Source organism: Somniosus microcephalus, chromosome 11, assembly GCF_052327205.1.
Source record: "Somniosus microcephalus isolate GS21.2 chromosome 11, FLI_Smic_1.0, whole genome shotgun sequence".
Lineage (NCBI taxonomy): Eukaryota > Metazoa > Chordata > Chondrichthyes > Squaliformes > Somniosidae > Somniosus > Somniosus microcephalus.
Window position 1 is genome coordinate 219214943 of NC_140997.1, and position 27352 is coordinate 219242294.

Here is a 27352-nt window from a genome sequence, read left to right on the forward strand (position 1 = left end):
GTAACACATCCCTTGTAGGGAGTATCTCTGGGTCCTCCACAGTGGGAAGGAAAAGAGGAGCCCTTCCTTCCCATGGCAACCTGCCTGGTTTACTCTGTAACCTTTGCTGTTCAAATAAAATAACTCCCTATTGGCTTTTATCAAGGTTTCTTTGGCTGATCTTTGGTCCGTTCTTCATTTCATGTTCGTTTTACCTCATGCAGATGCGTCACAGAACAGCCTGGTGAGTTGTTCATTCACGGAACTTTCTTCTGACCTGAGCCCAATTTCCTCCCTTCTTTCACATCTCTACATTTTGTACAGAAAATAAATCGTCAGGGACATTAGACTTATGGATTTTGGCACAAGAGCAGGCGGATCCAGGTGTGCCACTGGTCACATTCAATCATCGGCCTGCCTGCAAAGGCCTTCTGACAATAACATGCCCCCAGGTCCCACGAGTCTCCATCTGATTCTACTGTGATATCCTCGGCCATTATCCGCCTTCCACCTTCACTAGAGCTGGTTTCACCGCCCCGACTATTTCCCACGCTGAGGCACTCTCTGATTTCCATTTTATAGCTCTCAGTACAAGTGGTCTCTGGACTTGATCTCAGAGGCTCAGAGAGGAAGCTTTCTTTCACCACCTCCTCATCTGAATCCGTTTCACTCGATGAGCTTTTGATCTTTTGCTCAGCACTTTCTTTTTACAGCCTTCATTTTTTGCTCTTTTTAATACGGAGATGAAGCGGAACTCCTCCCCGGCGAGACTGCCCAGCTTCATTTCCACCCTCCACCGTGTGCTACTTATCCCTTTATTCTCAGACTTAGGAACATAGGAACAGAATCTATTATTAAGGATGTGGTAACAGGGCACTTAGAAAATAATAATGGGATTGGGCAGAGTCAACACGGATTTATGAAAGGGATATCGTGTTTGACACATCTGTTAAGAGTTTTTTGAGGCTGTAGCTAGCAGAATAGAAAAGGGGGATCCAGTGGATGTGTTGTGTTTGGATTTTCAGAAGGCGTTCGATAAGGTGCCACACAAGAGGTTATTAAACAAAATAGGACTCAGGGGATTGGGGGCAATGTACTAGCATGGATTGAGGATTGGTTAACGGACAGAAAACAGAGAGTAGGAATAAACGGGTCATTTTCGAGTTGGCAGACTGTAACTAGTGGGGTACCGCAAGGATCAGTGCTTGGGTCTCAGATATTCACAATCTATATCAATGATTTGGGTGAGGGGACCAAATGTAATATATCCAAGTTTGCTGATGATACAAAGCTGGGTGGGAATGTAAATTGTAAGGAGGATGCAAGGAGGCTTCAAGGGGATATAGACAGGGTAAGTGAGTGGGCAAGAACATGGCAAATGGAATATAATGTGGAGAAATGTGAAGTTATCCACTTTGGTAGGAAAAATAGAAAAGCAGAGTATTTTTTAAATGGTGAGAGATTGGGAAATGTTGGTGTTCAGAGGGACCTGGGTGTCCTTGTACACGAATCGCTGAAAGTTAACATGCAGGTACAGCAAGCAATTAAGAAAGCAAATGGTATGTTGGCCTTTATTACAAGAGGATTTAAGTATAAGAGTAAAGATGTCTTACTGCAATTATATAGGGCCCTGGTGAGACCACACCTGGAGTATTGTGTACAATTTTGGTCTCCTTACCCAAGGAACGATATACTTGCCATGGAGAGAGTGCAATGAAAGTTCACCAGACTGATTCCTGGGATGGGTGGATTGTACTTTGAGGAGAGATTGAGTAGACTCGGCCTATATTCTCTAGAGTTTAGAAGAATGAGAGATGATCTCATTGAAACATACAAAATTCTTACGGGGCTTGACAGGGTAGATGCAGGGAGGTTGTTTCCCCTGGCTGGGGAGTCTAGAACCAGGGGGTCACAGTCTCAGAATAAGCAGTCGGCCATTTAGTACTGAGATGAGGAGAAATTTCTTCACTCAGAGGGTGGTGAATCTTTGGAATTCTTTACCCCAGAGGGCTGTGGAGGCTCAGTCGTTGAGTATATTCAAGACAGAGATCGATAGATTTTTGGATATCAAGAGGATATGGGGATAGTGCAGGAAAGTGGAGTTGAGATAGAGGATCAGCCATGATCTTATTGAATGACGGAGCAGGCTCAAGGGGCCGAATGGCCTACTCCTGCTCCTATTACTTATGTTCTTATGTTAACAGGAGTAGGCCACTTAGCCGCTCGAGCATGTTCTGCCATTCAATGAGATCATGACTGCTCTGTTGCCTTTGCCCCATATCTCTTAATACCTTTGGTTAACAAAAATTAAACTTCTCAAACCCTGGGTAGAGAGAATCCTTCAACTTCATTCTGTTGAGTAGAGTACTATCTGATTTCAGGTGGTGGAAACCATTTTTTCCATCCTATGAAATATCATCAGATAGATCTAAATTAAAATGGTATTAACTGCAGAACAGAGGAGCGCAAGGCTGAACTGTAGTGTGCGATAATGGCTGCGCAGGAGGGAAGCTCCGATCAGACGCTACAGTCTAGAATGACAAGGGCATGGGAGCACCACCACCTCCAAGTTCCCCTCCAAGTCACACACCATCCTGACTTGGAAGTATATCGCTGATCCTTCATCGTCGCTGGGTCAAAATCTTGGAACTCCTTACCTAACAGCACGGTGGGAGTACCTTCACCACACGGACTGCAGCGGTTCAAGAAGGCGGCTCACCACCACCTTCTCAAGGGCAACTAGGGATGGGCAATAAATGCCGGCCTTACCAGTGATGCCCGCATCCCAAGAAATAATTTAAAAAAAGGAATGAGGAACGGTGCAAGCTGAGCCCTCAAACCCAACCCAAAAAAGCTTAAGCGGCTGAAGATAGCGAGAAATTATAAAGCTGCGATTGGAAGATCAGCGAACGCGAGCGAGGGAGGGGCAAGACGGGTGGGCGGGCGGGAAGCGAGGAGCCAGGAAAATGCCTCCGAGCCGCAGGAAGTACTGGCTTTAGAAAGTTAAAGATACTCACAATTCAGCTGGGTCAACTGTTCAGGTTGCGGGGGGGCCCTTCGGGAAATTTCCCAAATAGCCAGTCCGCCTCTGAGGGGGGAGGTCTGCGGGCCCGATGAAACTGTTCCGTGGCCCGCATCCGGCCTGTGGAAAATAAGTCAGTTCTAAACCCTTACAAATGGCACAGGATCACCCCAGGGATGAAGACACTTCTATATCAACCAGGGCACAGCAAACTCAAAGTAGCTACTTAGTGCTGAACATGGGGGGGCTTTCCAGAATGTGTTGCGGGGTGGGGTGGGAGGTCGGGGTGATGAAGTGGCCTAAACAGTCCAAAACAGAATGTTGTGAGAAAGAGGATTGGATTAAAAACAGCCAGAGTTGAGGAAAAATTGGCTCACAGCTTGTGCGTAAGGAGATTAAGCCTGATAGCCTGCCTAGGCCAGCCTGGGTCTAGAATTCAGTTAAACAGAGGGAGCTCTGAAGCGGATGAGTAGCCTAGCAGTTGAGGACAAGGAATTAAGTAATTAAGGTTGAAGCGTTCGTCCCAGGCCTGTTGTCCACTCAGCCATTTTACTTCTTGCTTTGCCAACTAATTCTCTTCTCTCTGCACTGCATTCACTGCCCTTTGTAATGTGCTCAACACACGGACACGGGATGTATTCCTTCAGCCATCAACACGAGGCTTCTTTATTCATTTCCTTTCTCTGTTTACTCTCCGTCACCCCCTACCGGGGCGGAGGGTAACTATCACCACATCTCCCTTTCTAAACAGACTTTGAATACTATTCCTTTACTATTAACATTTCAAATGACCTTCTTTCAAATCATTACTTTTTTACTGTGCTTAAGAAATAACAAACTCTAACAAACATAACATCTCTAATGCACAATGTATCTCTTCCTTTTTTTAGAGAAACACGAATAATGCAAGCAGAGTAAGCTTGGAGGGACAAGGTGATTGAACCCTCCACCAAGTACCTCGGGTATTATTCTGACCCAATGAGGTGTCTTGGTTCTTAAGCTATTCATGTTGCAAAGTCCTGGAGGTATGAAGGAGGATTGCAGACCCTTTCAGGGTATCATCTGGAACCCGATGGAGGTGGGGTATCTCCTGTGGGTGGAGGAGACGGAGGTGGGGTATCCCCTGTGGGTGGAGGAGTTCCAGGACCCGCATCCCCATTGTAGTCATCGGGAATGGAAGGCTCATCAGCAGCGTCTGGGGGCTGCTGGGTAAGTGCGAGGTGTCTGCGGTTCCTGCGAACAATCTGGCCCTGGATATCAACCAGATACGATCTTGGGGTGTTGGCCTGTCCTCGCACAATGCCTCGTTTGTGGGAGTCACGTATCCACACATAGTCACCTGGAAGGAGTGGACACAAGGGCTTAGCTCTGTGGCGACTGTTAAAGTTGGCCTGTTGTCTTAGTTTAGATTGCTTGTCCTTGTCTGTAAAATTCTGGAGGTCGGGCCAGCCTGGGGTCAGGAGTGATGGCATAGTTGGCACAGTTGTACAAAGTTTTCTGCCTTGTAGCAACTCAGCAGGGCTGAATCTGCTAGAAAGAGGTGTGGAGCAGTATGCAAGGAGTGCCCGGTATGGGTCAGGTGACTTTTTAAAAAGCTGTTTGGCTGTCTGGACAGCGCGCTTGGCAGCCCCATTGCTTTGAGGATACAGAGGACTGGATGTGACATGGGTGAAGTCCCAGCTGTCGGCAAATGAGCGAAAGGTGTCCGAGGCAAATTGGGGCCATTATCTGTTCGGACCAGCAGGGGGACCCCTAGGCGGGCAAAGCAGGATTTCATACATTCAACGACTGCATGTGAGGTGGTGGAGAGGAGCTTGATAACTTCAATGAACTTAGAGAAGTAGTCAAACATTACCAGGTAAGTTGAGTTATCCAAATGAAATAGATCAGCCCCAACCTTCTGCCATGGGCCCTCAGGGGTGTCATCTGGAATCAATGGCTCTGGTGGTTGTTGTCTCATTTGGGCGCAGCTTGGGCACTGTTGTACTTTACGTTGTAGTTGACCGCTTAATCCAGGCCACCAGACAGAACACTTGGCTCGTGCTCTGCATTTTGTGATCCCTTGATGGCCATCATGCAGTTTGTCCAGAATGTCTTTCTGCATTGATGCTGGAATGACCAACCGGCACCCTTGTAGCAGCAATCCTTGTGCAATAGTGAGGTCACCTGAAACGGCCACGTAAGGTCTAAGAGCGTTGTCAAGTTTCGCATGATCTGGCCAGCCCTCACGGCAGTATGTGAAGACCTGACGAAGTAGTTCATCCGTTTCCTGTTCTTGACGAAGTGCAGCCAGGCGTTTCTCGGTAATGGGCAGTGCAGTGAGTATTGAGTGTACATAATTCTCGATGCACTGCACCTCAGGGGAATCATCCACCGGCGGCTGGTAGGGAGCCCTGGAGAGGACGTCGGCAGTTGCTAGGCTCTTCCCTGGCACATGTGATATAGTGAAGTGAAAGTGCATGAGTCGCATCCGAAAGCGCTGAATGCAGGGGGACAACTCGTCCAGGTTTTTAGATCCCAATAGTGTAAGGAGGGGCTTGTGATCTGTTTCAACCTGGAATGTCATGCCTATTAGGAAGTCTCTATAGCGCTCACACGCCCATGTAATAGCCAGGGCCTCTTTTTCAATCTGCGCATAGCGCTGCTCTGTTTTTGAAAGGGCTCGTGAAGCATAGGCTACAGGGCACCAGTCAGTGTCAGGTCTCTTTTGTAAAAGGACTGCACCCAAGCCAAATGATGAGGCATCAGCTGACACTTTAATGAGTGCATTGGGGTCATACAGTGCAAGGCCTGGCGGGGTGGCTAGCTCCGTCTTTATCTCAGTGAAAGCTTGGGACTGCTGGGGTCCCCAATACCATGAGGTCTGCCTGTTGAGGAGATCCCGGAGTGGTTTGGTTTTATCGGCTAGATGGGGTATGTATTTGCCCAAGTGATTGACCAGGCCCATGAAGCGGCGTATTTCAGATACATTCCTTGGCGCGGCCATGTGTGCGAGGGCCTTGACTTTGTCAGGATCTGCTCTGACACCGGTCCCATCGATGACCTGGCCGAGAAATTTCACCTGCGTTTTGGCGAATTCACATTTGGAGTTAAGAGTAAGTCCAGCTTGCTGTAGTTTACTGAGAATTGCAAAAAGTCGCTGATCGTGCTGCTCTTGGGTTGCGCCACACACCAACACATCATTCATTTGGCATAAGACACCATCAAGTCCCTCAAAGAGGCGGGACATGCGGCGCTGGAAATGCTCAGGGGCGGAGGATATTCCAAAGGGCAGTTTGTGGAAACAGTAACATCCGAATGGCATGATGAACGTGGTGAGACGTTTTGACTCCTCCGACAAGGGTATTTGCCAGAAACCAGATTGAGCGTCAAGCTTTGTAAAAACCTTTGCATCTTTCAGCTGCCCCAGAGTGTGCTCTACGCAGGGTAAGAGATGCAGCTCTCTACAGACACTTTCATTGAGTTTTGTTAGGTCTACGCAGATTCTGATTTTTCCGTTGGGTTTTGGGACTACAACCATTCCGGAGCACCAGGCTGTGGGTTCCTCAACTCTTGCAATTATCCCCAGTTGCTCCATGTGGGTGAGTTCCTCCTTAACTTTGGACATAAGGGGGAGCGAGACACGTCGGGGTGTAGAGAGACCAAAAGGTTTAGCATCCGGCTTGAGGCGAATGTGATACTCCTCTTGCAGTCACCCAATGCCTTGAAACAGTCTGGGGAACCGCTGTCTGACCTCCCGTTCGAGGTCCGTAGATACTGTCTCTGCTACTTGTGGGTCCAGCCTGGACACCAGACGCAGGGAAATGATGGCGGGGCGACCGAGGAGCGCTGTTCGTAGACCGCATACCACATACACGTCCTGTTTTGTAGACCGTGGACCACGGGTCAGGGTAGCTGAAAATTTTCCTCTGACATTCAACGGGGCTTGACCAGGCCCCTGAAGAATCTTAGTGGTGCTCTGAAGAGCCTCTTGACCTAGATCGTTGTAGAGGCACTCCGGGATGACAGTGACATCAGCCCCTGTATCGAGTTTGAATTCAGTCATGTGACCACACATGCTTAGAGTGATGGTCCACGGCTGGTCCTGCCCATCTCCAATTGACCCCAGGAACGCTATCTCATTGTCGTCGTCCTCTGATATTTCAGCAACCGCAGGTGTGGATCGGCAAACTGCAGCAAAATGTCCCTTTTTCTGGCAATTCCTGCAGCTAACATCTTTGGCTGGACAGATTTGTCTATTGTGTGTATTCCGGCCACACCATCTGCAACTCCGCTTTTGTGGTTGGAAATGTGTTCCAGTTTGAGTTCCAGTGCGAGGCCTCTGTACATACTCATGTGAGTCAGTTTGTCTTGATTTGGTAGAAAAATGTTTTTGGGGGGCTGATTGTCGGGGGGTACTTATGGTTTCAATGGACTCCTCCTCCTCATTACTATCTTTCCGAAGCATTGATTGCTGTTTCTTTATTGCTTCACTTTGGAAAACCTGTGTTTTTGCTTTGTCAACCGTGAGGTCTGGATCCATCTGTAATTTTTCAGAGAGTTTAAGATCCCTTAGTCCAACAACCAATCTGTCACGAATTAGTTCATCCCGCATAGCTCCATATTCACAGTGTTCTATGAGCTCATATAACGCTTTGATGAAGCTATCACCCGATTCCCCTCTCTCCTGCATGCGCCTATGGAATCTTGCGCGTTCGAATATCAAATTCCTCTGCAGGATGAAATGATTAGACAACTCTGGTTTAACTGTGTCATAGCTTTTCAGTTGATCAGCCGTAATATTCCTGCACCAGACGATCGCTTCAGCCTCCGCTCCCATGGAACATAATAGCGTGTTGACCTGTTTTCCCTGTGACTGTTTATCAAGGCCTGAAGCCTGTCTGAAGTGTTCAAATCTGCTGAGCCACAACGGCCACTCTTCTGGCCGCGTAAAATCAAACTCTGAGGGGGAGAAATCTGAAAGAATGCAGGACTTTGAGTGGCCATGATAGTAAGCAACATGGGGTAAGTACACTTTTTTTTTCTCAATCTCTCTTGTTTATCTCCGTCCTGGCTTAACTAGCTACTATGCTACACCCGTATCATAAACTTTCACTCACCGGGAGCTGACTGGTTTCACCGGGAAAGTTAGTTCCATTGACGCGGACAGTCTTTAACATGGGTATTTCAGGTACTTGCCACTTCTGTCACCATGTAATGTGCTCAACACACGGACATGGGATGTATTCCTTCCGCCATCAACACGAGGCTTCTTTATTCATTTCCTTTGTCTGTTTACTCTCCGTCGCGCCCTACTGGGGCGGAGGGTAATTATCACCACACCCTTGGCCTTGTCTGATAATTTGGGCATTTTTTTCTTCGAAACATAGAAAAATAGGAGCATTCAGCCCTTCGAGCCTGCTCCGCCATTCAACATTACCATGGCTGATCCTTTATCCCAATACCATATTTCTGATCTCTCCCCATACCCCTTGATGCCTTTTGTGTCTAGAAAGCTATCTTATCTTCATCTTAAATATATTCAGTGACTTGGCCTCCACAGCCTTCTGTGGTAGAGAATTCCACAGGTTCACCACCCTCTGAGTGAAGAAATTTCTCCTCATCGCAGTCCTAAATGCCCTACCCCGTATCCTGAGACTGTGACCCCTCGTTCTAGACCCCCAGCCAGGGGAAACATCCTCCCTGCATCCAGTCTGTCAGAATTTCATACGTTTCAATGAGATTCCCTCTCATTCTTATGAGATCCCCTCTCATTCTTCTCCCACCATCGTGTCTGCCCACTGCCGGTTTATCACCTGCTTGACTTTTGGTTTCCTTCCTGCCTTCTCACTTTTAGCTGGAAGTCTTTGACCAGCGAGCAAACAAGTATACAGAAGGTTGTAATATTGTTCTCCTCCTGCCCCAACACCAGCGTCTTCACCTTTTGCTAATAAATTGGTATATTTTCTCCTGGTCACTGAAAGAGTCAAAGGAAGACCTTTTGCTCACACGAATGACTGGGAAACTGAAGCGGTGAGGTGAAAGGATGCAAAGTCCTCTTCAACTCCTTCATAAATCACAAAGCTCTCCGACACATATCTATTTCAATGCAGGTTCTTGGGCTACGTGCCAAAGTCCTACCAGATGTGCAGGAAAGCCTATCTTCAGCAGCACTTTGGAGAGTTCTGCACCACTCGTGGAATCAAATGCTTTTGAGTAATTGATGAGCGCTGGTTAATAGTTAATCACTAATTGCCGACAGATGCACAATCATCTAATCTGCTGTTCTTCCTCGCTGAATTCTGTTTGCTCCTCAGCAAGCTCTTGATCTGGTTTCTCCATCATCGTCCTTCCGAGTGCCACGTTCAACAGTGTTCTGTTTGGATAACTAATCAACCTGATTGTGCAGTAATTGCTGTAATTCTCTCAGATTCTCTCTCTTTGGCAAGGCGGCAAATCTTGATTCAACCCAATCAATTGCCCATTCTCAGGTCTTCCAGATTTTTGTACATAATGGATGAAGCATGTTTCCGCCATGAGCACCAGTTGCTTCAATTAGTCCTGCAACTACTCTATAGCAGCTTTACTTTTCTTCACTGTAGGATCCGTTCCTCCACCCACCCCCAACGGTAGAAATTGGACTATGAAATATAAAAACCCAGAACTGCAGAGCCAGCAAAAAGGGCTCGGCAATAAAGGGTTAATTCAAACATTGCAGCCGAAACTACGACTCGATCAGAGACAATCTAAAATACGAATGATTCTGAACAAGAACATTCGCATATTTATTTACCTTAAGGGGTTACATTGCCCACCTTAGACCATGGCCCCCGAATAACAAGTTTCAGTGCAGGCCTAGACAATGGGCCTGGCCTCGAACCTTTTGAATACGAATGCTAACAGACACCAGCAACCTTGCATATGTAGTCACTTTGGGAGGGTTGCATTGTCAGAAAGATATCTCAAATCAACGGACAATTCACACATAGAAAGATAGAAGATAGATAGGAGCAGGAGTAGGCCATTCAGCCCCTCGAGCCTGCTCCGCCATTCAATGAGATCATGGCTGATCATCTAAATTCAGTGCCCTGTCCCTGCTTTCTCCCCATATCCCTTGATCCCTTTAGCCTTAAGAAATATACCTAACTCCTTCTTGAATATATTTAGTAAGTTGGCTTCAACTGCCTTCTGTGGTAGAGAATTCCACAGGTTCACCTGGGTAAAGAAATTGCTCCTCATCTCAGTCCTAAATGGCTTATCCCTTATCCTTAGACTGTGACCCCTGGTTCTGGACCCCCCCGCCATTGGGAACATCCTTCCTGCATCTAGTCTGTCTAGTCCTGTTAGAATTTTATAAGTTTCAATGAGATCCCCTCTCATTCTTCTAAACTCTAGCAAATATAAGCCTAATCGACCCAATCTCTCTCCATACGTCATTCCTGCCATCCCAGGTATCAGTCTGGTGAATCTTCGCTGCACTCTCTCCATGGCAAGAACATCCTTCCTCAGATAAGGCGACCAAAACTGCACACAATACTCAAGGTGTTGTCTCACCAAGACCCTGTACAACTGCAGCAAGACATCCTTGCTCCTGTACTCAAATCCTCTCGCTATGAAGGCCAACATACCATTTGCCTTCTTAACCGCCTGCTGCACCTGCATGCTTAACTTCAGCGACTGGTGCACAAGGACACCCAGGTGTCGTTGCACTCCCCCTTTTCCCAATCTATAATAATCTGTCTTCCTGTTTTTGCCACCAAAGTGGATAACCTCGCATTTATCCACATTATACTGCATCTGCCATGCATCTGCCCAATCACCCAACCTGTCCAAATCATACTGGAGTTTCTCTGCATCCTCCTCACAGCACACACGCCCACCCAGCTTTGTGTTGTCTGCAAACTTGGAGATATTACATCTAGTTCCCTCGTCTAGATCATTAATATATATTGTGAATAGCTGGGGTCCTAGCACCGATCCCTGCGGTACCCCACTAGTCACTGCCTGCCACTCGGAAAAAGACCCGTTTATTCCAAATCTTTGCTTCCTGTCTGCCAACCAGTTCTCTATCCAAGTCAGTACCTTACCCCCAATCCCATGTGCTTTAACTTTGCACGCTAATCTCTTATGCGGGACCTTATCGAAAGCCTTCTGAAAGTCCAAATACACCACATCCACTGGTTCTCCCTTATCTATTCTACCAGTTACATCCTCAAAAAATTCCAGTAGATTAGTCAAGCACGATTTACCTTTTGTAAATCCATGTTGACTTTGTCCGATCCTGTCACTGTTTTCCAAGTGCTCCGCTATTACATCTTTTATAATGGACTCTAGCATTTTCCCCACTACCGATGTCAGGCTTACCGGTCTATAATTCCCCGTTTTCTCTCTACCACCTTTTTTAAATAGTGGAGTTACATTAGCTACCCCCCAATCCATGGGAACTATTCCAGAGTCACACATTTTGAAACGAATCGTACACTCAGGAGGGGGCCAGGAAATACTGCAAGTTGGTTTTGGTTTAAAGTAAGATCACTTCGAAGACAGTGGGGTGGGAAGCCGACGGCAGAACAGCAAACAAAAAGATTCGGGCCAACAATCAACTCCAAGAGACAGCCGCTCGGGAGTGGTGATTGTATGTTTCAGTCAAATCATAGAGGGGGCTTTTGTGATTGAGTCTGAGTACGTTTGTGAGTTTCAGTCAGATCACAATAAGGGTTTTGTGATTGAGTCTGGGTAACTTTATCTGTAACAGTCAAATCGCGGATGGGTTTAACTGTGTCATATTGTGTCGATGCAAATGACCCTTGCGTAGGGGTTTGTATTTTGGGGTTGTTAGCCTGATATAAATCGTAGGGATTTATACTGGGGAAGTAATTGTGTGTGTGTGTTCAATATCAATCAAATCAAATCAAATCAACTTTTATTGTCATTGTTAGTGCACAAGTGCAGTACAACAAAATATAGGCTTGCGGCTCCCGAGAGTGTACATTTGGATTAAGACATTTAAACATTCAACATACATTTGGCTTGTAGTATATTAACATAACTATGACCATAATAAAGTGCATTGGCAGATGTGCAGGCTTTAGAGTTTATTTGTGGAGTTCAGTAGGATGACAGCCCTGGGAAAGAAGCTGTTCCTAAATCTGGCCGTACGGGTGCGAATGCATCTGTAGCGTCTCCCAGATGGTAGGAGGGCGAACAGACTGTGGCTGGGGTGGGTAGGATCTTTGATGATTGACCGTGACCTCCGTAGACAGCGTTTCTGGTATATGTCCTCTATGGTCGGTAGCTGGGTGCCGGTAATGCGTTGGGCAGTTTTGACTACCCGCTGCAGGGCTTTCCGGTCATAGTAGCTACAGCTGCCATACCATACTGTGATACAGTTTGTCAGGATGCTCTCTATAGTGCAGCGGTAAAAGTTAGAGAGGATCAGGGGTGACAGATTACATCCCTTCAGCCTCCTTAAGAAATATAGGCGCTGCTGGGCCTTCTTCACCAGAGAGGAGGTGTTGAGGGACCAGGAGAGGTCTTCCGTGATGTGGACTCCGAGGAACTTAAAGCTGTCCACCCTTTCCACCACAGCCCCATTGATGTGGATGGGGGTGTGACTTCCGCCTTTGGACTTCCTGAAGTCCACAATGATTTCTTTTGTTTTCTTGGTGTTAAGGGCCAGGTTGTTATCGGCGCACCACTTCACGAGATGCTGGACCTCCTCCCTGTAGGCTGACTCATCGTTGTTGGTGATCTGGCCTACTACCGTGGTGTCATACGCAAACTTGATGATGGTGTTGGAACCATTAACAGCCACACAGTCGTGGGTGAAGAGGGAGTAGAGGAGGGGGCTCAGCACACATCCTTGTGGGGCCCCCGTGTTCAGGGTCAGGGGGGGGGAGGTGTGGTTACCTAATTTGACAGACTGGGGTCTGTTTGTTAGGAAGTCCAGGGTCCAGTTGCAGAGGGAAGTGTTCAGGCCAAGAGTTTGGAGTTTGGTGGCCAGCTTGTTGGGGACGATAGTGTTGAATGCTGAGCTGTAGTCTATAAACAGCATTCTGATGTAGGTCTCCTTACCATCTAGGTGATTCAGTGCCGAGTGCAGAGCAGTTGTGATTGCATCCTCCGTTGATCTGTTTGCACGATAGGCAAACTGGTGTTGGCCTTCAATAAATGAACGAATCAAAGGTTGAGCCAAAACCCTGTGCCGTGTGTATTTTGTTCTTATAAATCCTGACGTCCAAGAACTGTGTGTAATGGGGGACCAGTATCGGAGAAAACCCCTTATACACCCTTCTACAATATGCCACAGAGTCATAGGGCTGGATTTTCTCAATGGGAAGCTTTTGGAGGTGGGACTGCTGCTTGCCGGCTTTCAATCCTGCCTCCATCAGCTTCTGGCCAACCAGCGGGATTTTCCCCTGATTGACCTTGTTACGCCCGCCCAGCGGGCGCAGCAGGCCAATTAGGGGGAAGTCAGTGACAGAGCACGTCAACGTATGACGTGCTATCTGTCAAGATTTTTTGAAAGAAGAAATGTCAGCGTTTGACAGCTCTGTGAAGCTGTCAAGCACTGACATTCTGTGTAGTTTGATGAGTCCTTGTGTTCAGGACTCATCAAACCTTTCAACTTTGCAGAAATCACCTGGCTGTTGGTTCGGAGGATCCAACAGCCAGTCTGTGAAATCTACAATGGAGATGTCGGGACTCCAGCTCCACAGCGGCTGAAGGCTGTAGGCAGAAATAAAGGTAAGTGAACATTTTCTAACACTTTACACTCACCTTACATACTTACCACTCCACACTTGCCCCCATCACTCACCTCTACATCGCATTTTCAGACCTCGCCAACCCCCGCAGACCTCCTACTCATCTCTTACACCCTGGCGGGGTTCCCCGAGGTTGGGAAGCCTGCACTCCAATTGCAAAATTAGGATAATCCTATTTTCTGCCTGTTAACTACCTGTTAACAGGCAGTTAATAGGCTTTAATCCCTTTCCCGCCTCGAGGAAACGGGACCCAGGGCAGGACGGCTTCCCGCCTCCTGGCAAGAGGGCACGGAGGCAGGTTGGGGGTGGGTTTGCCACCCGCCCCCAAATTCTGCTACTTTACCGGCAGTCCAGCCTCCATACCCGCCTCCTCGGGGCTGACAAAATCCAGCCCATAGAGTCAGAGAGTCATAACGGCACAGAAGGAGGTCATTTGGCCCATCGAGTCCATGCCGGCTCTCTGTAGAGCAATCCAGTCAGTCCCATTCCCCCGCTCTATCCCCGTAGCCCTGCAAGTTTATTTCCCTCAAGTGCCTATCCAGTCTCCCCTTGAAAACATTGAAGTGTCTCCGCTTCTACCACTTCCATCGGCAGCGAGTTCCAGGTCCTCACCACTCGCTGCGTAAAAAAGATTTTCCTCACATTCCTCCCTGTATCTCTTGTCCAAAACCTTAAATCTGTGTCCCCTAGTCTTTGTACCATCATAGTGGGAACAGCCTTTCCCCGTCTAGCCTATCCAAACCCGCCATAATCTTGTACACCTCTATCAAATCACCCCGCAACCTCCGTTGCTCCATCTCCAATTGCCTCCAGCAGGGTCCTGTTGACTGGTTGGCACATCGACTTTTCTACCAACTTTTATGGGTCTTTTGAAGATTCTTGAGTGTACGTCTTCCATTCGTCTTCATTTTTTTTCTCTGAGAAGTTTTTCACCCCTTTTCTCTGTAAGGCACTGAGTCTTACTGAAGTGCAGTTCCACAAATGGCAGTAGCCCCTCTGATACCTTGGCCAAGTAAGCATTCTTTGTGTGCACGTCTAGACAGTGAGCATCACCATGTCTATTCAACTGTGGACAGCGTCACAGCCAAGCTCAATCCTACCATCACTAGATGCCCATATGTGCAGTTTGCAGAGGAATAACAATTAGGAGCAAGAATCAAGAACAACTTGCATTTATATAGTGTCTTTAACATAGTAAACAATCCCACAGCGCTTCACAGGAGTGTTATCAAACAAAATTTGACACAGAGCCACAGAATGAGATATTAGGAAAGATGACCAAAAGCTTGGTCAAAGAGATAGGTTTTAAGGAGCATCTTAGAGGAGGAGACAGAGGTAGAGAGGCAAAGAGGTTTAAAGAGGGAATTCTAGAGCTTAGGGCCTTGGCAGCTGAAGGCACGGCCACCAGTAGTGGAGCGATTGAAATCGGGGATGCACAAGAGGGCAGAATTAGAGGAGCGCAGATATCTCGGAGGGTTGTGGGGCTGGAGGAGATTACAGAGCTAGGGAGGGACGAGGCCATGGAGGGATTTGAAAACAAGGATGAGAATTTTAAAATTGAGGCATTGGTTACCCGGGAGCCAATGTAGATCAGCGAGCGCAGGAGTGATGGGCGCAGAAATCGCGGAGGAGGTTACAGAGATAGGGAGGGGCGAGGCCATGGAGGGATTTGAAAACAAGGATGAGAACTTTAAAACCGAGGCGTTGCCGGACCGGGAGACAATGTAGGTCGACGAGCGCAGGGGTGATGAGCGAACAGGATTTGGTGCGAGTAGGATACTTGCAACAGTGTTTTGGATGAACTCAACTTTATGTAGTGTGGAAGATGAAAGGCCGGCCAGCAGAGCATTGGAATAGTCAAGTCTAGAGGTAACAAAGGCACGGATGATTCTGCCTGACTTTTTCCTTCCGTGAACCAAGGGGCATTACGACCAATTGTAGAGGTCCAAGTGCTGCCTGGATGAGATCAATGAACTCACCACAGGTCGGGAGGTCAACGTGAGACCTTCTGGTTTGCATGGCAGAGTAATACACCAGGGAGGGGCTGTAATCATGAGGCATTACAACAAGTAGGTTACATCACGGAGTTCAAACTAGCTTGCTTTGATTGACACTTTCCAAGGAGAGTCTTGACTTTCTGAAACTCACTTGTGCTGTCACCATGTCTACTTATCTTTACTTATTGCTTTGTCCCTTCTGATCAAATTTTGTAGCTTATACTTCAGTTCGTAAATTGCTGACTACGTTCATTTGATTGATATTATTTTATTTCCAACTTGTTTTACCACAAATTCCAACAGAAATCCTGTTAAATCCGTGAACCTTGATGTATGGTGTCCTTCAATAAATAGACAGGGACTGCAGAGGAACAATCAACGGTGTTTACTGGATGAGGGTTACTCTAAAACTAACAGTACAGATCCCTACTCAGGGTAGCCAAATCTAGTGGGAGGCTAGAGGATTGGGAAAACTTTAAAAGACAGCAAAAAATAACAAAAAGATTGATTAAGAAAGGGAAGGTAGATTATGAAAGTAAATTAGCAAAAAATATAAAAACAGATAGTAAGAGTTTTTATAGTTATATAAAAAGAAAAAGGGTGGCTAAAGTAAATGTTGGTCCCTTAGAGGATGAGACCGGGAAATTAATGGTGGGAAATATAGAGATGGCAAAAACACTGAATGAATATTTTGTATCAGTCTTTACAGTAGAGGACACTAAGAATATCCCAACACTGGACAAACAGGGGGCTATAGGGGGGGAGGAGCTAAACACGATCAAAATCACTAAGGAAGTGGTACTCGGTAAAATAATGGGACTCAAGGCGGATAAATCACCTGGACCTGATGGCTTACATCCTAGGGTCTTGAGGGAAGTGGCGGTAGGGATTGTGGATGCATTGGTAATAATTTTCCAAAACTCCCTGGACTCAGCAAAGGTCCCGGCAGACTGGAAAACTGCTAATGTAACACCCTTATTTAAAAAGGGCAGTAGACAGAAGGCTGGAAACTATAGACCAGTTAGCCTAACATCTGTGGTAGGTAAAATTTTGGAGTCCATTATTAAGGAGACAGTAACAGGACATTTGGATAATCATAATTTAATAGGACAAAGTCAGCATGGTTTTATGAAGGGGAAGTCATGTTTGACAAATTTGCTGGAGTTCTTTGAGGAAGTAACCTATAGGGTGGATAAAGGGGAACCAGTGGACGTAGTGTATTTAGACTTCCAAAAGGCATTTGACAAGGTGCCACACAAAAGATTATTGCTTAAGATAAAAAATCACGGGATTGGGGGTAATATTCTGGCATGGATAGAGGATTGGCTATCTAACAGAAGGCAGAGAGTTGGGATAAATGGTTCATTCTCAGACTGGCAATCAGTAACTAGTGGTGTTCCGCAGGGGTCTGTGCTGGGTCCCCAACTCTTTACAATCTATATTAACGATTTGGAGGAGGGGACCGAGTGTAACATATCAAAGTTTGCAGATGATACTAAGATGGGAGGGAAAGTAGTGAGTGAGGAGGACATAAAAAACCTGCAAGGGGACATAGACAGGCTAAGTAAGTGGGCAGAGATTTGGCAGATGGAATACAATACTGGAAAGTGTGAGGTTATGCACTTTGGCAAGAAAAATTGTAGAGCAAGTTATTATCTTAATGGCAAGAAACTGGAAAGTACTGAAGTACAATGGGATCTGGGGGTCCTGGTGCACAAAACTCAGAAGGTTAGTATGCAGGTGCAGCAAGTGATTAAGAAGGCCAATGGAATGTTGGCTTTCATTGCTAGGGGGATAGAATATAAAAATAGGGAGGTATTGCTTCAGTTGTACAAGGTATTGGTGAGACCGCACCTGGAATACTGCATACAGTTTTGGTGTCCATACTTAAGAAAAGACATACTTGCTCTCGAGTCAGTACAAAGAAGGTTCACTCGGTTAATCCCGGGGATGAGGGGATGGACATATGAGGAGAGGTTGAGTAGATTGGGACTCTACTCATTGGAGTTCAGAAGAATGAGAGGCGATCTTATTGAAACATATAAGATTGTGAAGGGGTTGGATCGGGTGGATGCGGGGAGGATGTTCCCGATGATGGGTGAAACTAGAACTAGGGGGCATAGTCTTAGAATAAGGGGCTGCTCTTTCAAAACTGAGATGAGGAGGAACTACTTCACTCAGAGGGTGGTAGGTCCATAGAATATGCTGCCCCAAAAAGCTGTAGAAGCTACATCATTACATAAATTTAAAACAGAAATAGACAGTTTCCTAGAAGTAAAGGGAATTAAGGGTTACGGGGGGCGGGCAGGAATTTGGACATGAGTCTAGGTTCGGATCGGACATGGCCCTGTGGGTAGCGGAGCGGGCCCAGGGGCCGTGTAGCCTGATCCTGCTCCTATTTTGTGTGTCTAATTCTGTTAGATTCAGGAGGTGGTTCTGTGATAGTAGATTGGCGGTTAGGATCAGATCAGCCATGATCTTATTGAATGGCGGGGCAGGCTCGAGGGGCCAATTGGCCTACTCCTGCTCCTATTTCTTATGTTCTTATGTTCTTATATACAGGTGTGGTCACTGCCGGTACTACAGTATACAGGAGCTGTAAAAAGTAGTTCTCCCCTTAAAGGTACATACACTACAAATCCAATGCTTTATTTCGCTCTCTCTCAAAACGAGAAGGCCAAGGGATGACCTGATAGAGGTCTTTAAGATTAGGAAAGGGTTTGTTGGGTAGACATAGAGAAGCTGTTTGTGGGGGAGGCCAAAACTAGGGGTCATAAATATAAGATAGTCGCTAATAAATCCAATAGGGAATTGAGGAGAAATTTCTTTACCCAGAGAGTGGTGAGAATGTGGAACTCGCTGCCACAGGGAGTGGTTGAGGCGAATAGTATAGATGCATTTAAGGGGAAGCTAGATAAGCACATGATGGAGAAAGGAATAAAAGGATATGCTGATATGGTTAGACGAAGAGGGGTGGGAGGAGGCTCGTGTGGAACATAAACACCGGCACGGACCAGTCGGACCGAATGTTCTGTTTCTGTGACGTAGACTCGAAGTAATTCTATGTAACCCATTGCTCAGCTGTTTTATTTGTCATGATGCTGCTTATATTCTGCTGCAATCCTCCAGGTTTCTGCTCCTTAGGCATTGTCAAAGATTATAACTGGTTCTTCATTTCTTGAATCAAATATAAAAATCATAAAAATCATTCTGGTTAAGAGGTGGAATTGATTTCTTCTTTTTCTCTTTGAAACACTCTACTTAGAAAGAGCGAAAGAACTTGCATTGAAATGCTGCCCGTATCCTCACTCGCGCCAAGTCCCGTTCACCCATCACCCCCGTGCTCGCTACCTACATTGGCTCCCAGTCCAGCAGCAACTCAAATTTAAAATTCTCATTCTTGTGTGCAGTGTCCTACGCCCAACCATCTTCAGCTGCTTCATCAATGACCTTCCCTCCAACATAAGGTCAGAAATAGGGATGTTCGCTGATGACTGCACAGTGTTCAGCGCCATTCACAACTCCACAGATAATGAAGCAGTCCGTGCCCGCATGCAACAAGACCTGGACGATGCTCAGGCGTGGGCTGATAAGTGGCAGGTAACATTTGTGCCACAGAAGTGCCAGGCAATGACTATCTCCAACAAGCGAGAGTCTAACCACCGCCCCATGACATTCAACGGCATTACCGTCACCGAATCCCCCACCATCAACATCCTGGGGGTCACCATTAACCAGAAACTTAACTGGACCAGCCACATAAATACTGTCAGAGGCTAGGTATTCTGTGGCGAGTGTATCACCTCCTGACTCCCCAAAGCCTTACCACCATCTGCAAGGCACAAGTAAGGAGTGTGATGGAATACTCTACACTTGCCTGGATGAGTGCAGCTCCAAAAACACTCATGAAGCTTGACACCATCCAGGACAAAGCAGCCCGCTTAATTGGCACCTCATCCACCACCTTCAACATTCACTCCCTCCACCACCGGCGTACCATGGCTGCAGTGTGTACCATCTACAAGATGCACTGCAGCAACTCGCCAAGGCTTCTTCGGCAGCACCTGCCAAACCCGCGACCACTTCCACCTAGAAGGACAAGGGCAGCAGGCGCATGGGAACACCACCGCCTCCAAGTTCCCCTCCAAGCCACACACCATCCTTCATCGTCGCTGGGTCAAAATCCTTGAACTCCCTACCTAACAGCACTGTGGGAGTACCTTCACCACACAGACTGCAGCGGTTCAAGAAGGTGGCTCACCACCACCTTCTCGAGGGCCATTAGGGATGGGCAATAAATGCTGGCCTTGCCAGCGACGCCCACATCCCATAAAACAAATTTTTAAAAATCCCTCCATGGCCTTGCCCCTCCCTATCTCTGTAACCTCCTCCAGCCCTACAATCCTCCACGATCTCTGTCCTCCTCCAATTCTGGCCTCTTGCACATCCCTGATTTTCATCACTCCACCACTGGCGGGCCGTGCCTTCAGCTGCCTAGACCCTAGGCTCTGGAATTCCCTGCCTAAACCTCTCCGCCTCTTTCTCTCCTCCTTTAAGCTGCTCGTAAAGCTTACATCTTTGATCAAGCTGTCCTAATATCTCTTTATGTGGCTCGGTGTCAAATATTGTCTGATAACGCTCCTGTGAAGCGCCTTGGGGCTTTTTCACTACATTAAAGGTGCTATATAATTGCAAGTTGTTGTTGTTAAGTACAGGAAACTCTTTTTTATCCGGCACCGACGGGACCGGCGTGGTGCCGGTTTATCAAAAAGTCCGGATTACAGAGAGGTATAGTAAAAGGTACGAGAGCCCCGTACACGGCCACAGAGCCAGGCGTCCCTGTTGCATAGCAACAGGTGCAGGAACCCTGGTTACACGGCCACAGATCCAGGAACGGCCACTAATATGAAGTAAAATTTGCCTGAACCTACTCCTGAATTTTGCCGGTTAACAGAGATTTCCGGTTATTTAGGTGCCGGTAAATAGAGAGTTTCCTGTAGCTCCTTATTACGTCCTACTACAAAAAGTAATCGAAAATGCTACTCGAATGTTGGCTTTTATCTCAAGTGATTCAAACTCAAAAGTGAGGAAATGATGCTTCAGTTGTACAAAGCCCCCATCTGGAGCACTGCATTCAGTTCTGGGCACTGCACCTCAAGAGAGATCCATTAGCCTTGGAGGGGGTTCAGTGCAGATTCACCAGAATGATACCAGGCCTTAAAGGGTTAAATTATGAGGACAGGTTGCTTAAACTCAGCTCGTATTCCCTTGAGTTTAGAAACTTGAGGGATGATCTAATCGAGGTGCTTAAAATGAAAGGGATTCAATCGTTTCTCTGGATCTACCCCATTTCCTCTGGTGAAAGAATCCAAAACAAGGGGCCATCTTTTTAAAATTAGACCTAGGCCATTTAGGAATGAAATCAGGAAGCACTTTTTTTTTCTAACAAAGGGTAGTGGAAATCTGGAACTTGTTCCTCCAAAAGGCTGTGGATGCTGGGTCAATTGAAATCTCATAAGTGAGATTGACACATTTTTATTCGGTAAGGGTATCAAGGGATACGGAACAAAGGCAGGTAATTGGAATTGAGCTGCAGATCAACCAGGATCTAACTAAATGGAGGAACAGGCTCGAGGAGCTGAATGGCCCACTCCTGTTCCTATGTCTCTCAGGAACATCCCAAAGCACTTCGCATACAATGAATTACTTGGGATTTTCTACGCTTTACCAGAGAGACCTGCCCTAATACTGCACCGTTTTGAGTAAAAAGTTCCACGCGCTGTGAAAATGCCAGCTTCTAAGTGGATCTGAGCAATCACTTGCTCTACCCACGATGGCTGGCCTTCCATTCTGCCATAATTGCTCTCAGCAGTCACCCAGTCACTTGGATCTTTCTCCTGTTATTTATCCGTGGGCCTTGGCTCTGCATTTGAAAAGGAATCCTTGTTACATACTGACAGAGTGACATGTTGAGGAGAGGGAGGCCAGATCTCTTCAGTTCATGCCATTTCAAATTCACTTTCATCCACTGCCAGGGCTAGTTCCCTTTCATGTCTGCTGCTGCCAACCCATTTTTATTTTAACACGTTAAAGATTTATATTCCCACAACATGGACAGTAAAGTCCAGGCCTTCCCTTCCAGTGCTGATGTGTTGAAAGTTAACTCCTGACTTCACCGGTTACCAGCGTCCCAGAGAGGATATTCTAAACCGTGTCACAGTGCCAAGATTGTGGGATGACGTGCTAACATCGGGCTGGGTTTTATTAACTGGGGAAGCTGCTGTCTACACTCAGACTGCAGTGAGAAGTCGGTAACAACAGTAACCTTCAAAGCAGAAAGAAGAATGTGAGCAAGATGGTGTGAACCAAGGAAAACCCACAAGCACATAATAAAACAAGGAGCCAGTAGGCCCCGCATCAGCCCAACTCTAAAATGATCAAATCTTTATTCCATATTTCTTTCTTTTAAAACTTTATCATTGTGGGGTAAGATTCCCTGTTTTGATTCCCCGTTTCTTCATCTACCATGCCTGATGCTTGTAGACAAGAGGGTTAAGGAAGCCTCCTCACAGGCTTCGTCCTAGTAAGCCTCCTCACAGGCCTCCTCCGAGTAGGCCTCCTCACAGGCCTCCTCCTAGTAAGCCTCCTCATGGGCCACTTTGATGTTCCCAATAGCCAACCACCTAGAGACACTGCAGACTGTCCAGGACTGAATCTCCCCTCTGATTTTTCCTTTTCCCCTCCCTGGGATACTCCGCGCACTCTGCTCAGCACCTCCCCACTCAGACTCTTAAACTGGGCTTGGAAACTGTCTGTGTCTTTCCACGCTCCATGCCCCACTGAGTTTTAATGCGCTGAAGTTCGATGGCATCTTTGTCCACTCTTTTATGGCTGATTCCTTTCAACATGCCAGTCTCCTATCGACTAGTCAGCAGAGCTACCTATTCCTGGATTGCACGTCACTCGTTTATAAACACCCTGGGCCTCCTGATCAAATATGGATACCTGGCAGTGAGACGCAAGGCTCTAATCCAATTGGAAGTGTCCGTTACAAAGTATAGATGTATCGGGTAATGGATTTTCATTTTAAATCGCATTTCTTACCATTGCTTTGATCCTTCGACGTAGGTTTTACAATGTCGCGTGAAGGTGAAAATAGAGCCATGTGACACAGGGTGACAATATTACCACACTAATGGTGTAGAACTTGAGATTGATAGTGGACTGATGACACAGGGCCTGAGGCCCTATGTCTCCCATCTAATGTATTATTTCTGCATTTTTTTCTCTCACATTTTAACGATTATTCTCTCTCGCTCTCTCGTTAGGTCTTTCTTGCATTACGGGCATGAGCAGAGGCCTCAGAGACGCCCTCAACTCGCTTTCTGGAGCTGCATCAACTAAAGCATGCAGGGAGAACCACGCAGGAGAGAAATTCAGGCTGGAATACACAAGAATGCGCAAGAGCAGCCTTAACTCTCGCCTATTTCAGTGGATCATTGCACATCCAATCACTGTGTAATCACCCGGAACAATTGCCTGCCTCGGGTGAAACTTTATTGCCCGTAGTTGAACCCATGCGTATATTATTCTCTAACAGAAGCCACCTGTTCATTTATCTAATCTGGTCCTGACTAGACGAAGGTATGCAATATTCCATTGTATTTACTTACTTGATTTATGGAAAAATAGATATTTTAACATAAATGTGTCCCTTTTACGTCTGTGAAGTTAATTATTGCCGCAGAGAAAATTATTCAAATTCCACACCTTCCACCCCGGTCCAATGGCATTAGCCATTGTGAAACTGAACCATGCCAATGAGAAAAGCCCACCTGCCCTCCTCCCCCGGCCCAGCTAGGGACAATTGACCTCAGTCGTACTCCGAGACAAGCGAAGGGAAAAATCAGCCAGGATTCCCGCTCCCAATCCTTATCCAGCGGGCACCCTGCTGGAAAGTGCCAGCTGACGACGGGATCTGGCTCTGTTATGATGCCGTCCACAGCTGAATGGCCAAGTACAAGAAACTCTCTTTTTACCGGAACCGGGAATCTCTCTTAACCGGCAAAATTCAGGAGTAGGTTCAGGTAAGTTTTACTTCATATTAGTGGCCGTGTAACCGGGGTTCCTGGATCTGTGGCCTTCTAACTGGGGTTCCTGCACCTGTTGCCATGCAACAGGGACGCCTGGATCTGTGGCCGTGTAACCGGGGTTCCTGCACCTGTTGCCATGCAACAGGGACGCCTGGATCTGTGGCCGCGTAACTGGGTTTCCTGCACCTGTTGCCATGCAACAGGGATGCCTGGATCTGTGGCCGTGTACGGGGCTCTCATATCTTAGTAAGTATACCTCTCTGTAATCCGGACTTTTTGATCAACCGGCAGCACGCTGGTCCCGTCAGTGCCGGATAAGAAAGAGTTTCCTGTACTCGTCGTTAAAGGCTGAGGAATGAAGAATGGTCCACTTGAGCAATGGGGTGGGTGGGGGTGGCCACGTGGAGCAAACCCCAAGTAAGGATCAGCACTGATAAGAGTGAACATTCAAAGAGAAGTCCACTTCTTCCAACCACCACCCCCGCCCCACTCTAAAGCTTAATCACTCAAATGAAGTTTATGTCTGAGCAATAATGGGTAAGCATTAGACCCTGGGGAGAGACCCTGATAAGGAAGGAGGGGAGTCAGAAGTTCAAGGACAGGACAGACACTTATCAGTTGGGAGACTCTGAAGATATGCCAAAATAGTAACTAAATGAGTCAGATTATCAAAAACATTCTACAAGTGACTACTACGCTCATTATATTTAATCAGATGGTCTTTCCCCACCCCCCTTCTGTGCTATGAGACATCAACCAAGCACGAAGGGTTATATCAGCCCAACAACAACTGCCTATTTTAAACAGTGAAAAATGACATTCACCTGTTATAGAATAATATCAGATAGCCTCCTTGCAATTCTGAAAATGTTTCAGCTTGTACGAGAGTTCACCCTACACCACCCTTGCAGCTCCCCCTCCCTCGCATTGCTGGTGCGTATACTGTATCCATCCATCAAAACCCTGCGGGAGACCAGCCTCTCAGGTGACCTTAGCTTCTAATTTGGTTTTCTGCTTCCAAGAGAACTATCCAGTGAAGTACAAGGTTTGCGATGGAGTTGACCTTTGTGACTGACCACTGCGCTCTTTCAGAATAAAATAAAATGGTTATCAAATGAGCGGCGTGCTTTTCTCTACCTTCATTCTCCTGAAGGCTTGTTTTTTTTTTTTTAATTCATTCACGGGATGTGGGCGTCGCTGGCAAGGCCAGCATTTATTGCCCATCCCCAGTTGTCCTCGAGAAGGTGGCGGTGTGTCACATTCTTGAACCGCTGCAGTCCGTGTGGTGAGCGGTTTGACACTGAATGGCTTGCTCGGCCATTTCAGAGGGCAGTTAAGAGTCAACCAAATTGCTGTGGGTCTGGAGTCACATATAGGCCAGACCGGGTAAGGACAGCAGATTTCCTTCCCTCAAGGACATTAGTGAACCAGATGGGTTTTTACAACAATCCGATAATTTCACGGTCCCCATTACTGATTCTAGCTTGTTAATTCCAGATTTATTTAATTAACTGAAATCAAATTCGCAAGCTGCCATGGTGGGGTTTGAACTCATGTCTCTGGATTATTAGTCCAGGCCTCTTCATCTTGTAGGCTAACGAAACTGAGTATCAGTGGACTTTTCTACCATGGGAGCATGTCTCACCGCCGAGTACAATCCCGTCCTCATGCGTCATCCACAAACCTCCAACACTGCACTATTATTAAACTTTAAAAAAAAAACATGTTTTCACTTTTTTTAAATATTGTGCCTCGCACCCCCTGTAAACTTCAGCTCATCCAAAACTCAGCTTCCCGCGTCCCAACGCGCACCAAGTTCCGCTCACCCATCATCCCTGTGCTCATTGTTTTACATTGGCTCCCGGTCCTACAAATTCTCATCCTTGTATTCAAATCCCTCCATGGCCTCGCTCCCTCCCTATCTGTGCACCCTCCTCCAGCCCTACAACCCTCCGAGACCTCTGCGCTTCTCTAATTCTGGCCTCATGCGCATCCTCAATCTTCATCGCTCCACATATGGTGGCTGTGCCTTCAGCTGCCTGGGCCCTAAGCTCTGGAATTCCCTCCCTAAACCTCTCCACCTCTCTCTCTTCCTTTAAGACGCTCCTTAAAACCTCTCTCTCCCTGTCCTAATATCTCCTTATGTGGCCCGTGTCAAATTTTGTTTGATAACGCTCCTGTGAAGCGCCATGGGATGTTTTACTATGTTAAAGGTGCTGTATAAATGCAAGTTGTTGCTGCTGTTGCTGACTTTGTGCTGTGTACCTGTTCCTATTTGCCTTCTCTCTCTCTCTCTGGGATAGGAACATAGAAACATAGAAGATAGGAGCAGGAGTAGGCCATTTGGCCCCTCGAGCCTGCTCCGCCATTCAATGAGATCATGGCTGATCATCCAAATTCAGTACCCTGTCCCTGCCTTCTCCCCATATCCCTTGATCCTTTTAGCCTTAAGAAATATATCCAACTCCTTCTTGAATATATTTAATGAATTGGCCTCTACTGCCTTCTTTGGTAGAGAATTCCACAGGTTCACCACTCTCTGGGTGAAGAAATTCCTCCTCATCTCAGTCCTAAATGGCTTACCCCTTATCCTTAGACTGTGACCCCTGGTTCTGGACTCCCCCACCATCGGGAACATCCTTCCAGCATCTAGTCTGTCTAGTCCTGTTAGAATTTATATTGACACCAAAGTGGATATTGTTTTGCATCTGCATTGCGCTCTCCCCTGAAGACACTAGCTGCAACTAGGGACTTACCACGTGGGGAATAGCAGACACAAGCCAATAGCGCAGAATTCTACAATGCATGGTGTTAAAACACTGCCCTGCCCCCGGGCATTGTGTTTTCTTTTTAATATTGGTAAAATTCTCAAGGAGACAAAATAAATAGTGAGGTAACTTTTTGGCACAGAATGTAGGAGTTAAAATCCACAAGCTCTCAGGATCACATACAGCTCGCTTTGTCAGTTCTCTCCGCTAGAGTGTGACACTTTTATTAATTGGTTGCATCTGTCAGCTTCGATTGCATCTGGAGTTTCAGAAGATAAAGCCAAGCAAACTGCAACCCAATATTAACAAACTTCTAAATTATTCCTAATAACCAGTTGGAAAAAAAAACTGCCCAGTTTAAGACATGCTTGCACTGGCTGCAAAATACTTTAGGAAATTATTAATTGTCAAATATCACAAGAAAAATACAGACAAGGGAAGCCATTCAGCTCAATTTAGCTCATTCATCCAATTAAAAAAAAACTTAGATTAAAGAAAGAAAGACTTGCATTTATATAGCGCCTTTCATGACCTCAGGACGCCCCAAAGCGCTTTACAGCCAATTAAGTACTTTTGAAGTATAAACATTGTTGTAGTGTAGGAAATGCGGCGGCCAATTTGCGCACAGCAAGGTCCCACAAACAGCAATGAGATAATGACCAGATCATCTGTTTTTTTTTTAGTGATGTTGGTTGAGGGATAAATATTGGGCAAGACACTGCGGAGAACTCCCCTGCTCATTTACGAA

General features: G+C 46.6%; 1 pseudogene; it reads right to left on the reverse strand.

Moving 5' to 3' along the window:
• Positions 1-236: 236 nt before the first annotated feature.
• The window catches only part of LOC147111257 (PHD finger protein 23A-like), a 33170-nt pseudogene continuing 6054 nt past the window's right edge, over positions 237-27352 (reverse strand).